This window comes from Chiloscyllium punctatum, chromosome 17 (assembly GCF_047496795.1).
Source record: "Chiloscyllium punctatum isolate Juve2018m chromosome 17, sChiPun1.3, whole genome shotgun sequence".
NCBI classification, from domain to species: domain Eukaryota; kingdom Metazoa; phylum Chordata; class Chondrichthyes; order Orectolobiformes; family Hemiscylliidae; genus Chiloscyllium; species Chiloscyllium punctatum.
Genome location: NC_092755.1, coordinates 17979904 through 17996028, shown reverse-complemented (window position 1 = coordinate 17996028; position 16125 = coordinate 17979904).

Sequence of the window (16125 nt, the reverse complement as noted above, 5' to 3'; positions counted from 1 at the left end):
GATTAGACCCTACACAATGTTCCCGAATGTTTACAGTGCTATCACCTGCAGGGTTATGGACAACATGCTATAAATTGGGTCTTGGCTGGAAGGCTCTGTCTTCACGTGATACAGGTGCGATGGGCGAAGTGATCTCTCTCTGTCGTGAAAACTTCCTACTACTCTAAATTCATCTTTCCTACTTTGTCTCGTTCAGAGGCTCTTCATACCAGAAATATTCCAAGCATTCGTTTCAATGAGATCAATACATTCCACCTGATAGTCTGGCTTGTGATGTGGAAATTAATGGTCTAATTAATGGTGCCAGACAACATCACTTTATTCAACTAAAGTCAGCAATATACATTCACAATGTGAAAGGCACAAACTGTACTTATACCCAGATCAGCCAGTGTCATCTGCAGTCAGACACAAAATTCAGACCATTGCACAGAAGATAGACGAGTCCTCACAACATTGGAAATGATTTTGTTTGATAAAACAGTCCATCATAGACTTGCTTAGAGCAACTCGTGAATATTGCTTGATATCTTTTTGTGTGGGGTAACACATGAAATGTTACTGTATTCCGACTGATGGGAACCATTTGCACTTCAAGTTATTTGAAAACGTCCTTCAAAACAGATATGTGAGTAAAAGTTAGAAATCATTGATCAAAGGGACAATTTTTTTGGATTCAAGGAAGATCCATAGTGAGATTTTGTAAATGTTTGGAGCTGTGATTGCTTATATTTTTAACTAAGACATTGACATACAGTGGACAACTTCACAGTTTGCTGTAACATGAAATTCGCAACCTGTGAACCTGGAAGGTAATGGTTCAGAATTTAACAAGGACCTAACAAGGTTCGTGAATGGACCAACGAATGAATCATGAAATTTAACAAAGGCATTTCTGAAATGATTAATTTAGCTAGGATGAATGTAGAGACACAAATTCACATCTCTGTTTGCATTTCAATATGCTATAAATCACTTTTCTATTATATCCTAAAATACTTGCTTCTTCGTTCATATTTAATACACTCTATCTTGTTCCAGTGTGAAGATAGTTTCTTTATTTATTTCACTCAAGACTGTAAGCTGTATTTTTGCCTCAGTATTGACCAAACTCGGTTTGGTGCAGATAATATCACTTGATCTGCTTTTTCAGGAAGTGAATCTCTCCACCTGTTATGTCAAAATAATCTGTTCATGCTTAGTTCGAAATGAATCCTGTTAATATCATCCCAAATTCAGACTCGGTTATTTTGTATTTATTCATTGGAAATGAACAGAATATGACTGGTCTGTTCTTGGTGGAGTGGGAGAGGGAGTTAAAGTGTTCAGCCACAGGGCCGTGGGGTTGGTTGGCACGGGTGTCCCACAGATGTTCTCTGAAATGATCAGCAAGTTAGTGTCCTGTCTCCCTGATGTAGAGGAGTCCACTTCAGGTGGAACAGACACAGCAGATGACATTTGTGGAAGTATAGATAAATTTCTCTGGATCATTTGGGGCCTTGTCGGAGGTGAGGTGGAGGTGTGGGCACAGATTTTGCACTTCCTGTGGTGGCAAAGGAAGGTGATAGGGGTGAGGAGTGGGCTGGTGGAGGGGCATGGACCTGACGAGGGAGTCGCGGAGGGAATGGTGCCACCGGAATGCAGATAGGGGTAGGGAGCGAAATATACCCGAGTGATGGGGTCTGTTTACAGGCGGTGGAAGCAGCGGATGATGATATGATGTCTGCAAGGTCGGTGCATTGGAAGTTGAGGACCAGGAGGGCTCCCTGTTGAAATTGGAGGAATGGGGTTCAAGGGCATCGTTGACCACGTGGGAGGGGAAATTGCAATTTTTGAAAAAGGAGGTTATCTGGGATGTTTTATGGTGGAACTGGTCCTCCTGGGAGTAGGTGCGGTGCAGGCAGAGGAATTGACAATAAAGGGATGGCATTTTTACAGGAGGTCAGGTGGGAGGAGTGTAGTCCAGGTAGCTGTGGGAGTCAGAAGACTTGTAGTAAATGTTTAGTTGGTCACTGGAGATAGAGGTGGAGAGGTCTAGGAAAGGGAGGGAGGTGTCCGAGATGGTCCCTCTGAAGTTTAGGTCAGGGTGGAAGGTCTTATTAAAGTTGATGAACTGTTCAACCTCCTAGTGGTAGCATGAGGTGGCATTGATACAGTCATCAATGTAGCGGTGGTAAAGGTGCGCAATGGTATCAGTGTAGCTGTGGAAGATTGACTGTTCCACATATCTGACAAAGAGGCAGGCATAGCTGGGGTCCATACAGGTGTCCATGGCTCCCCCTTTGGTTTGGAGGAAGTGGGAGGATTGAAAGGAAATGTAGTTGAGGTTGAGCATGTACTGCTTGGGTTGGCGTGACAGGAAGAAACGGAGATCTTCGAGGCCTACATCATGGTGTTTGGATGTGTACAGGGCCTGGACATTCTGTTCATTCTGGGGCTTATTAATTGCTTGCAGTTATTATGGAACTGCAAGGACAATGGCTGGGAACTCGGAGAAACCAATGATTAGGTCTTCTGCTTGAAGCAAATTTAGATCAGAACATTTAAACACCACAAAGCTCACTGTAGGAAATGACAGTGGTGCAACTTTTAATAATATTTGAAACTTTGTTAAAAATAGGGATTTTTAGTCATAGTTTCTGAAATAATCAAGAAAATAATTAACCGTTAGAACAAGCTCTTTCGAAGAGAGAGGATTTGCAAAGTTTGAAACCATACAGTGCTGTGGTTTATTTGAATTCAATGTCGGTCAGAGTTAGATACAGACAAGGTGATCTCTCCATATATTGATTCTGTTAATCTGACAGACCGACATACCTGTCTGTACAAAACTGTATTATTTGTTTAGTTGATCAAAATTTAGGAAACAGATCAAACAGAATGTATTCGGCTGGGAAGGTGATGGATACAGAAGGCAGAATCAAAAACTGGGAACATTAAATCTGAGAGAGTTACAAGGAGTACAAGATCAAAGACATGATAAGGTGCATGTCAATATGTTTCAGACGTTAGTGAATCGATTGAGTTTGTTCGATGGTCGAGAGACTCGTGCAATGACGTCCTGGAATCAGACCATGAAACAGAGATCGAAAGGTCGATTTGCAAATGTCACTTTGATATGATCGCTTCACACTCTGTGTCCTGATATAGGCCACATTGGCAGATGTTTCCGCTAGATTGCATCCCCTGGGTTTATTTTCTGATCAGAAGTGAGATGTGTGGCTTGCTGCTGGCACATAGAAACAGGAAGTTGCGCGCCAGCTGAGAATGATCCATCAGGCGCTACTTTCCGTATTATCAGCACAAACAGTCTTCCTACCTCTGAGGGTGAACACACACTGACAGGGTCAAGAACAAACGGACAGATTGCTGTAGGTCTCAACGTTGTATTCAATTCCATTCCCATTTCCCAGAATGAAACAGAAGAGACACAAGGTTATTTCAGCTAGAGTAAATTATCTGTCAGAGAGATAAGAAGAGTTACCATCGGGTGAAAGGAGCTAAATGACAATATGTAGTTTCGCTCATAAACCTATGTTTAAAAGTAGAAAGCTTGAGGGAAGTTAATAAGTAAATCTAAGAGACAGCATTCATTAAAAGTTGGAAAAGTAAAGTTTAAGCAATAAAATTCAGCATGGTAACTCTTCTTATCTCTCTGACAGATAATTTACTCTAGCTGAAATAATCTTGTGTCTCTTCTGTTTCATTCTGGAAAATGGGAATGGAATTAAATACAATGTTGAGACCTACAGCAATCTGTCCGTTTGTTCTTGACACTGTGGAAGTGATATCATATCGGAAGTGGTTGATTCTGTTTTCCGGAGAGGCAATGAGATGTGACATCGGGTGTAAAAAGTGGATGTAATGCTTCTTGACTTCAATCAGGTTTTTGACCAGATCTTGCATCTTCAATAAGGTAAGGGTTCATGGGATCTGGTGCAGTTTGGCAAATGCATCGAAGGTTTATTTGTTGGCAGAAGGTGATGTTTGAAGGTAGTCATTGTGAAGACATCTTGTGTCCAGTGGCTTATTATATGACTTGGTGCTGGATCCTTTGATGTTTGCAGAGTATATGAAAGGTCTAGTCAAGAATGGAGCAATTTTGATCAGTAAGTTCAAAGATGAGGTGAAAAACATTTGGTTTTGCAATTAGTGAGGAGGAAAGCCAGTGTGACATCGATGACCTTGCCTGTCGGAGAGAAGAATTGAAAACAGAACATTATATCCTAAAGTCTGTGAAGTAAAGCATTTTCAAGACTAACAATTTAAGTGAATATATGATGTATTGTTAGAATCTACAAAATACAAAGGATAAGCGATCTTCAGGAATCCTGAAGAAGGGCTCATACCCGAAACGTCAATTCTCCTGTTCCTTGGATGCTGCCTGACCTGCTGCACTTTTCCAGCAACACATTTTCAGCTCTGATCTCCAGCATCTGCAGTCCTCACTTTCTCCTCGATATTGTGGCTAGACCATTAATTCAGGAAGCTGGGGTCTGAGCCCACAGTGCTGCCACATCAAGACCTGAATTAAGGTTGATAATTAAACAACTCATTGAAGGAATAAGCTCCACAGATATTCCCTTGCTCTGCTTTGGAAAGAACAACACATCAGCGCAAAAGTTAAGGCTGAAGCGTTCACAGCAACCTTCAGCCAGATGTGCCAATTGTCTGATCCATCTCAGCATCTTCCATAGATCACCAATATTACAGATACCTGTTAGCAGGGAATTCGCTTCGCTCCACGTGAAATCAAGACACTGTTGGGCGAGTGGCACTGGTTACTGCAAATGCTATGGAGCCTGACAAAATTCTGGCAATAATACTGATGACTTGTGCTAGCCAAGCACTCCCGGTACAGCTGCAACACTGGCATGGACAATGTGGAAAATAGGCCAGGCATGTCCTGGGCACAGAAAACAGGTCAAACCCCCCTGGTGAATGACTACCCCATCAATCCATGCTCAATCATGAGTTAGGTGTAGGAAAGTGCTTTCCACAGTGCTATCAAGCAGCACTAGCTCAGCAATAACCTGCGTAAATGTGGGTCACGCAAGGCCTACTCAGCTCATGACTGAATTACAGACTTGATTTAAACATGGACAAAGAACTGAATTCCAGAAATGAGGGGAGAGTGACAGCCCTTCACATTAAAGTCACATTCGACAGAGTGTGATATTATGGAGTCCTAGCAAAACTAGATTCAACGGGTATCAGTTGACAACCTCCCTGCTGCCTGCAGTCAGACCTCCCACATTGGAAGATGGCTCTGCTTGTTAGAGGTCAGTCGTCTCAGCCAAAGCAAATCTCTGTTGGAGTTCCTAAAGAAAGTGTTCTTGGCCCAATCATGTTCAGCTGCTTCAGCAATGACCTTCCCTCCATCAGAAGGTCAGAAGTGAAATCTGCATTGATCTAGCACTTTTTCTGTGACTCCTCAGTCCACATTCAAACGCAACAAAATCTGGACAATATCCAGACTTGAGCTGACAAGTGACAAATAGCATTCACACCACAAAACTGCGAGACAAAGACCATTGACAATAGGAGTGAATCTAACCAAAACCCCTTGATATTCAATAGTGTTACCTTCACTGAATCCCTCACCATCGACATCCTGGGTTTTATTGTTCATTAGAAATTGAGCTGGACACTCCATATAAATACAATGGTTGTAACAACAGGACAGAGGCGAGGAATACTGCAGCGAGTAACTCACCCTTCTGACTTGCAAAGCCAATTGACTATTTAAGAGACAGAAGTCAGGAGAGTAATAGCACAGCTCACCCCTTGACTGGATAGGAGCACCTTCAACTGCACTCAAGAAGTTAGGCATTGTCCAGGACAAACATCCCACTTGATCAGCAGCACATCCACAAGTGCCCATTGCCTCCATATCTGATGCTTAGTACCAGCCGTATGCTGAAAAATGAGTTGCTGGAAAAGCGCAGCAGGTTAGGCAGCATCCAAGGAGCAGGAGAATCAACGTTTCGGGCCTAAGCCCGTCTTCAGGCATACCTGCCATATGCACTATCGAAAATACTGCACTGCAGAAACTTAGCCACTTCCTTAGACAGTATGTTCCCACTACCACTTGCATCTCGATGGACAAGAATAGCAGATACTTGGGAACAGCACCACTGTAAGCTCCTCTCTAAACCACTCCTGACATGGAAATATATCATCGATCCTTGACTGTAACTGGGTCAAAATCTGGAACTCCCTTCCTCAGGCCATTTTGGAACATGTTATTTCAGAAAGGCAGCTTACTGCCATCGTCTGAAGGACACCGACAGACAACTGAAAGCAACCACCGTGTTCCATGAGTCAATAAAAAAAATCATTCAAGCTAACATGACAGTTTGAGAAAGTGGTTGAGGAGGCACTATGGGTATGTAATAAGCAATCGAAAGGTTTGGAGCAAAGTTCCAGAATCAATCTCTACCATGGGAGCTTCAATTAATGAAAGAGTATGAAATGAAAATGCTGGGGTAATGAATGATAATCACAGACCTACCAAAGTTTTGAAACATGTGAAATGGTTCAGTATTGTCCTTCAGAGGAGGATGTGTGACTTTCCTACCTGGCCTGCCTACCTGTTCAACAAAAAGGCGATGGTTCCTTTCCTGTGCCGAACCTGACTAAGAAAGTGAGGACTGCAGGTGCTGGAGACCAGAGTTGAGAGTGTAGTGCTGGAAAAGCACAGCAGGTCAGGCAGCATCCAAGGAGCAGGAGAATCAACGTTCCAGGCATAACAACTTCATCAGGTATCTTAATGAAGGCCTCATGCCCGAAACGCCGATTCTCCTGTTCCGGATGCTGCCTGACCTGCTGTACTTTTCCAACACTACAGTCTCGACTGAGAAGCCATTTGGTTGTAATAAAGCTTAAGAAAGATCAACCATAATTAGCCGAGCAAGATGGCAGACCTTCAAAAAGGTAGCTGATGACCACCTTCTTGGGATATGTGACTAACTTTTTCATAAGTCAGTGCAGAATTCAAAAATGCAAATTATGGTGAGTCAGGCTGTTCAGACAGAGCCCGGTACACATTTAAGATTGATGATTGGATGCAAAGTCTCCTGTGGTGTTGCTGTGAACAGCAAAAGAGTTCTTGCCAGTATTGCACTCCAATATTTGTTCATGAAGTAAAGTGTCAGATTTATTGCATTTCTGTGCTTTCTGTGCATTTCCCACATTAGGATCACAGTGGTGATATCATGAGACCAGGATTCTCGAACTCCAGTTTGATGTTGAATGGCCAGGGTTTGGAATACCATCGTTTGCCCAGGGTGAAATTTGAATTTAAAGAAATCCTGGAATCGGAAAGAAAGCCAAATGGTGACCATGTAGCCCGAGTCAATGGAAAAATACAAAAACAGCTGCTGCACGAATGCCAAGGCATCTGTCACCTTTCCATGGTCTGGCCGACATGAGATTCCAGACCCACTGGGAAGTTAATTGACTGTGTTCTGAAGTGGCTTTAGCAAGTTATTCAATGGGCAATTGGGGATAGGGACTCATCGCTGACCCGAACCAGAAAGTAATACGTGTAACAAAACCTCACAACAACTATATCAATTAAATGTAATTGTTGCGGCAGTTCCTGATGACATTTCATGTATTTCATGTGAATGTTCTAACACACACTTTGAGTGATGTTGCACCGTCTAAACGGACTACAATATAAATCATTGGTCATTCAGAGTAGATCCAGTTCAACATTTAAGTTTAATAGCAGAATTTTCAGCCCTGAATTTTTAACCTAAATAAAAGTTTTCAATAAATAAAATATGTTGCAATTCGTCTTCATTAATTTGTATTCACTTCTACAAATGGTCAATATTCTTAAAACATACTTGTTTCGATTTGAATCTTACCAACAAATCACTTTGTTCATCTGGCTTTGCTGTCATCATCACTTCCTTGAAGCCAATTAAGCATTTATGTAAATAAACACAGAAATAGAATTCTCAGAATAGATTACAGAACCACAAAACCCTAATTTATATTTCCCCACAAGCACCGCACACGAATTGTGGAAAAAATGCAAATAACTCAATGGATTCCAATACTAATTGATGTTAGGACTTTTTAATACATAAGTTGTATGATTGTTGAATGACAGAGGTATGAGTTGTCATGTTTAGTCAAAAATCTATAATTCAGAGATACATTGGCACAGCTAATATTTCTGTCTCTCTTTTTCTCTCTTCCCCTCCTGCCTTCTCCCCTTTTTTCTTTCTATCTGATGCCGTGTTTTGCCTCTCCACAATCGGACGATGTTTTCCTTAATAACCTGATCCAACACATCACCAACATATCCTCTCAGCCAAATTCATCCATTTCATTAGAGAGATTTGAGTCAAGATTTTCTCAAAAATCTGTCTGAGTATTGAGTGATCTGGAAATGCTTGATAGGAATGAGGCTGCAAGACTGGGATAGCGTTTTCATTGTATCTCAGCAGTATTATTCTTGGCTGAGGAATGTTTAATGGTTCAGGGCAATGCTTATTTAGACTATAATTAACCTTTGCTGCACATCTCATGGAATGTTTAATATTGTAGAGGTCGATTTATTCTGTATCGACTCTGTGTTGTACCTACTCTGGGAGGGTTTTTTTAGGGAACCCTGGATGCAGCTCTCTATGTCTATACCAAAATATATTTGACATGATTGCATTGGACAGCACAATATAGAGGGAGATTTACCCAGCACATTACATGAGCTGTACAATCACAGAAAACATTTGATGTAGCCGTGTAAAGGGGCTTGGACTCCTACCCACTGTCTTTCTGGTTTTGAAATGCTTGATACCAGAATAAAAAGGGAACAACACTATGCACCGAAACTTTGTTATACAAGCAGATTATCATCTACAGGCACATACGCAAATCATCTATGAACAACCCTTGCAGTGTTTAATGGATGAGTGCTGAGAGAGCTTTAATATGCAATACGTGTCTATTCCATGCAACACATGCCGACAGTGTGTTTGATATGGTAGTCTAAATGTAGTTTTGATTTGTCTTTAACCTTTTCTGTGACAGTCGTGGTTGTGTTTGACAAATATTCAACAGAACTGGAGGACTCTATGACTATAAATGCAGTCACTGCATTCGAGGCAGAATGCAATGCCATCAAACAGGGAGAAAGATGATCCCTGTCTTTTTGCATGATGAGGAGAGATTGAAGCAGCTGGGCTTCAAACACGAAATTTAAATGAGGCCTATATAATTCTGAAAAGAGTAACTTAGAGCAAAGGTCAATGATAGGGAACCAGAAGCAGCTTGTTCAGCCGATGGAGTTTGGTCTTCCAAACAATGACATCATGGCTGAACTGATAATCCTCACCTCCACTTCCCAGCGTTTTAAATGTAAGCATTGATTCAATTACCAAATCAAAATCTGTCCATTTCAGCCTTCGGAATACTGAATGACCCAACCTCGACAGTCTTCTGTGGAAATGAATTCCACAGATTCACTACATTCTGGGAGACAAAATTCTCTTCTGCCTGAAATTTGTGACCTCTAATTCAGAGATTCTACTCCCTGGTCCGAAACTCTCCCACAAGGGGAAACAACATTTCTGCATTTACACCATCAAGTTTCCTGAAAATAATAGATGTTTCAGAATGTCACCACTGAATCTTCTATGTTCCATTGAGTATACGCCCAAACGACTCAATCTCTACTCTTAAGACAGTCCCTGCATCCTCAGGATCAGTCGACTAAACCTCGTGTGGATTGTCTCACATTCCAGTGTACCTTTTCTTTGTGATATGAGTCCAAAGAACAATTCACAGTATTCCAGCTGTGGTGAGAATAGAGGTTTTTTTCAGTTTTAACAAAGATTATAGTCATACAGACATCCAGCAAAGAAACAGACCCTTCGGTCCAACTGCACTGACCAGACATCCCAATCTGACTGAGTACCATTTGCCAATCATTTGGCCTACCTTCCTCTAAATGTTCCCTGTTCATACACCCATCCAGGTGCCTTTTAAATGCAGTAATTGAACCTGCCTCCACCACTACCACTGGCAGCTTTAACCATACATACATGTGAAAAGGTTACCCCTCAGGTTCTTTTCAAACGTTTCTCCTCTCACCTTAATCCGCTGTCCTCTAGTTTTGGACTCTCCCACTCGAGGAAAAAGGCCTTGGCTATTCACCATATCAATGCCCCCCATGATTTTCTAGGTCTTGTTCAGGCCACTCCTCAGCCTCCTTTCCTCTCACTGCAGGGAAAAGAAAAGCCCCAGCCTATTCAGCCTCACCTTATACCTTAAACACTCCAGTTCCAGCATCATTCTTGGAAATCTTTTCTACACCCTCTCAAGTTTCACAAAATCCTTCATAGAAATGGTCAACCAGATTTGTCTGTAATAATTCTAAATGTGGCCTCACAGACGTTCTGTAGAGCTGAGACATGACATCTCGACTCCTACACTTAATGTTATGACCAATGAAGGAAAGCATGCCAAACACCATCTTCCCCACCCTGTCTCCCTGCAACTCCACTTTCAAGGAATGATTCATCTGCACCCTTTGGTGTCTTTGCTCAGCAAAACTCCCCAAGGCCCAGCCATTAATTGTGTAAGTCCTGCCCTGGTTTGCCTTACAAAAATGCAACACCTACATTTATTTAATGAAGCATGGGTTCATGAAAGGCAAGTCAGCTTTAACTGATCTATTGGAATTCTTTGAGGTTATAACGAGCGTGGTAGACAATGGGGAACTGGTGAACGTGGTGTATCTGGATTTCCAAAAGGCATTCAGCAAGGTGCTGCACAAAAGGCTGTTGCATAAGATAAAGATGCACAGTGTTACGGGCAATGCATTAGCAAGGACAGAAGAATGGTTAACTAACAGAACGCAAAAATTGGGGATAAATGGGTGTTTTTCTGGTTGACAATCAGTGGCTAGTGATGTGTCTCAGGGATCAGTGTTGAGACAGCAATTATTTACAATGGTTGGGACTGCAATTGTTTACAATTCAGATAGATTGCTTCAAGTTAGAGACCCAAGTGTAGAGTGTTGTAATTCACAGAAGCCACTTAAATGAGTGATAGGGCAAAGTGTGCAGAAGGATATAGACAGGCTAAGTGAGTGGGCAAGAGTCTGGCAGATGGAGTACAATGTTAGTAAACGTGAGGTCATCCATTTTGGTAGGAACAATAACAAAGTGGGCTACTTTAAAATTGTGAAAAATTACAGAATGCTGCTGTGCAGCGGGACCTGGGTGTTCTTGTGCATGAAACACAAAAGTATGGTTTGCGAGTACAGCAGCTAATTAGGAAGACAAATGGAATAATGTCCTTCATTGCCAGTGGATAGAGTTTAAAATTAGGAGCTGCAGCTGTATAGGGCGCTGGTGTGGCCACACCTGGAGTACTCTGTACACTCTTCATCGCCTTACATGAGATGGCACTGGGGTGGGGTTTGCTGAGGAGGTTGACTGTGTTGATTCTGGAAATGAGGGGGTGGGCTTACGAGGAGAGATTGAGCAGACTGGGATTATACTCATTGGAATTCAGAAGAATGGGGGACCGGGTTTGTAAAATCATAAATGGGATAGATAAGACAGAAGCTGGGAGGCTCAAAGTTTGGGAGAAGATTTGTAGCTCGGGTGCTCGTTGTTGTGGTTCTGTTTGCCGAGCTGGGAATTTGTGTTGCAAACGTTTCATCCCCTGTCTAGGTGACATCCTCAGTGCTTGGGAGCCTCCTGTGAAGCGCTTCTGTGATGTTTCCTCCGGTATTTATATTGATTGGTATCTGCCGCTTCCGGTTGTCAGTTCCAGCTGTTCGTTGCAGTGGTCGGTACATTGTGTCCAGGTCGATGTGTTTGTTGATAGAATCTGTGGATGAGTGCCATGTCTCTAGGAATTCCCTGGCTGTTCTCTGTTTGGCTTGTCCTATAATAGTAGTGTTGTCCCAATCGAACTCATGTTGCTTGTCATCTGTGTGTGTGGCTACTAAGGATAGCTGGTTAAGCCAAAGTCTTCACCCAAAGGGTTGTGAATCTCTGGAATCCCCTGCCTAGTGAAGCAGCTGAGTCGAACCTGTTGAATATTTTAAGGTGAAGATAGATTTGTGAAGAGTAAAGGAATGAAGGGTTATCATGAGGGGTGGGTAAGTGGAGTCTCAGTCCATTGAAAGATGATCCACGATATTATTGAAAGGCAGAGCTGACTCATGGAGTCAGATGGCCTCCTCCTGATTGTATTTCTTATGTTCGGATGTTGTTATGTTCTAACAGGCCTGCAATTCAAAACGTAATGCTCTCTAACTACTAAATAAAAACTGAAAGAACTGTGGATGCTGTGTATCAGAAACAAAAGCAGAAACTGCTGGAAATGCTCAGAAGGTCTGGCAGCATCTCTGGGGTGAAAGGCTCACCAGTTTATGGTTCCCTGGCTTTTCCATCCAACTTTCTTCAATAATGCTGTCCCATTAGTCACTCTCCAGTCTTCTGGCATCTCATCTATGATTATCAACAATACAAATATCTCAGCAAAGTGTCCAGGAATCTCTTCCCTAGCTTCCCACAAAGTTCTGGGAAACACCTAATCTAGTCTCTAGGATTTATTTCCATTTTTCTACTTTAGACCTCCAACATCTCCTTTTCTGCAAAATGAACTCATTTTATGATCACATTATTTATTTCCCTAGCTTCCATGCTCCTGTCTACTGTAAATATTGATGCAAAATATTTGTTTAGTGTTTCAGCCATCCCCTGTGGTTCCATGCTTGGAAAGCCATGTTGATCTTTAAGGGCTGTATTCTCTCCTTAGATATTCTTTTAACCTTAAAATAATTTTAGAATCTTTTCGGATTCTCCTTCATTCTATTTGCCATAGCAATTTGATGTCCTCTTTTTTCCCTCATGATTTCCTGTTTAAGGATACTCCGTCTGCCCTTCTACCCTTCTCAGGATTCACTCAATCCCAGCTGTCTATATCGGATGAATGCCCCCTTCTTTTTCTGGACAGAAGTTGCAATTTCCCTCATCATTGAGCTTTCCCCATGCCTTGCCCTTCACACAAACAGAAACATACCATCACTGAACTCTCATTGTCTCATTCTTAAAGGCCTCCCACTTGTCAGCCGTCCCCTTACCTGTGAATAACCTCCCCAAACCAACTTCTCAAAGTCTAATACCATCAAAACTGGCCACACTCGTATTTGAAACTTTCATTTTTAAATCAATTCTATCCTTTCTCATCATTATTATTAAACCAATAGAATTATGATCACTTTCCCTGAAGCGTGCCCCTATGGACACCTCAGTCACTTGCCCTGTCTTGGTTCCCAACAGAAGGTCAAGTATTGCGAACTGTCTAGTAGGTGCATCCCCATATTGAATAACAACATTTTCTTGTGCACACTTAACCAATTTCTCCACCTTCCAAGATCTTAACACTACCCCAAACTCTGTTTGGAAAGTTAAAATTCACGATCATTATCCGTTTTTTCTTACAGATAGCATATTCGCTTGTAAATTTCCCATTAACTATTAGGGGGCCCATTTTACAATCCCAGCAAGGTCATCACCTTTTTCTTATTTTTATGTTTCATCCATATAACTTCACTGGGCAGTCTCCAGGAAATATCCTCTCTACATCCAGCTGTAATGTTCTTTCTAACCAAAAACACCACTCCATCTCCTCTCTTGCTCCTCTGTCTATACATTCTATAGCATCTATATCCTGGAACATTAAGCTGCCAGTCCTGTTCACCCCTGAGCCACATTTCTGTAATGGTAATGATATCCTTGTCCCACATTCCCATCTATGCCCTATGTTCATCTGTCTCACATGTTAGGCCTCTTGCATCAAAGTAAATGCAGTTTCGCAGCCTTCCCTCGCTCTTGCCGAACTGTTATCTGCCTTGACCCCTAGAACTGCTCACCATATCACACCTCAAACATTTCTCTTTTCTCACGATCTTGTTGGTTCCCACCATCCCCCTTACTGGTTTAAAACCTTCAGCATACTGCTAGCAAATCTCCCCACAAGAATATCGGTCCCCTTCCATTTCAGATCCCTCTTATATAGGTCATTTCTATCCCTGAAGAGATCCCAATGATTGAAAAATGGGAATCCGAACCCCTGCAGCAGCTCCTCAGCTACACATTAGCTGCTCGATCTGACTGTTCCTAATCTCAATATTCCATTAGTTTTTAAACAAATCCCAACATGACATTTGCCATCCTTATTGATAGTTGAAATTAAAAGCTAACTTTTTGTGGTTCGGAGATGCAGACTCCCTGTAGATTTCTGAATTCAATCTCTATCTTGCCTGTTAAAATGCATAACTTCACGGTTTATGTCTGTTCTCATTTATTTCATCCACATTACATTATTATGCAAAGCTCCTTGTTCACTCTCTTGTCCTATCTGTATGCCTCCACAAACTTCTTTTTGTGTCATACTCACCACTTGTCTCCGCTCCAACTTTTGAGTCATTCGCAAACTTGCCTACAATATATTCACTTTCCTCATCTAAGTCATCAAAATACTTTGTAATTTTTTTTGTTATCTCCAGAACAGACTTATGTGGTACTCCACAGGTTGACATCCTGTAAAATAAAACACTTAATCAAACTTTTCTGATTGGGATTTCAAAACTCCTCTCTCCATGTTAATACAGTCCCTCCAAAGCCAAGGCTCCTTTCTTATTCAGTAATCTTATCCATGGGTGCTATCAAACACCTTCAGAAAATCAAAACATATTACAATCACGGTTTCCTCCATTTTCTCCAAGAATTCCGATACTTTTATCAGGCAAGATTTCCATTTTGTAAAGCCATTCTCAGTTTTCTGCTATAACATTCCTTTTTAAAGACTCCACCATTTTTTTCAATAAATAATGTTCAACTAACTAGCCGCAGTCAATATTTGTGTGCCTTAACTTTTTATGAGTGAAGGTGTTGGGTGAAGGATCTACTATCAGCCCTCACTTCCAACTGCTGGAGAAGCACTGTCATTGCATCTACTGTGAAAATCTCAACAAAATGTATCTATGTTCATTTACTGAGAAAGCAATTCCACAAATGTTCTAGCTCATCACCTTCTGCTGGCGGTCCCAGATTTTACGAAGCAACTCATTGAAAGTCAACAAGGCTAATTAGCATCAAACCAAGATCAATATTTGAGCAAAAATATCTCAATTCCTGGTCACGTATTTTTGTTCATCTCTTTTTCGGACATTAGCTTCGACAATGTGGAGACTGTGTGGGTGGAGCTGTGAAATACCAAGGGACAAAAAACATTAGTGGGTGTCATACAGAGACCCCCAGACAGCAGTGGTCATGTTGGAATAGTATTAAACAGGAAATTAGCCAAGCATGTGATATGGAGACATCGGTGATCATGGGTGATTTTAACCTGCATCTAGATTGGACAAATCAAAGTAGCCACAATGTCTAACAGGCGGAATTCCTGGAGTACATATGGGATGGTTTTCTTAACCAACATGTGGATGAACCAACTAGAGAGCAGGCTATCTTAGACTGGGCACTGTGTAATGAGAAGGGAATCATTGCCAATCCAGCTGCGTGAGACTCCTTGGGGATGGGTGACCATGACATGATACAACTTTTTTATCAAGATGGAAAGTGAGCCAGCTGATTTGGAGACTAGAGTGCTGAATTTTAATAAAGGAAACTATGAAGATATATAAGGCATGAGTTGGTGTTGATAGATTAGTGGAAGTTGCTTAAAGGTGTGACAGTAGATAGGCATTGGCAAATATTCAAGGAAATCATGGGGGAGCTGCAACAACTATTTATTCCTGTCTGGTACAAAAGCAAAATGGGTAACAGGGCCAATCCATGGCTTATAAAGGAATTTAGATAGTATCCATTTGAAGGAAGAAGCATAAAGATTGGCCAAGAAAAATAATAGGTCTGATGTTTGAGAGCAGTTTCGAATTCAGCAAAGAAGGACCAAGGGATTGATGAAGATGGGAAAACACAGTACAAAAGGAAGTAAGATTACAGGGAACATGGAGACTGAGACTACAAGGTTCAACAGTAGGTGAAGAGAAAGAGATTGATGAAGACAAATGTGGGTCCCTACAGATGGAAATTGGGGAAATGTATAACAAAGGACAACGAAACA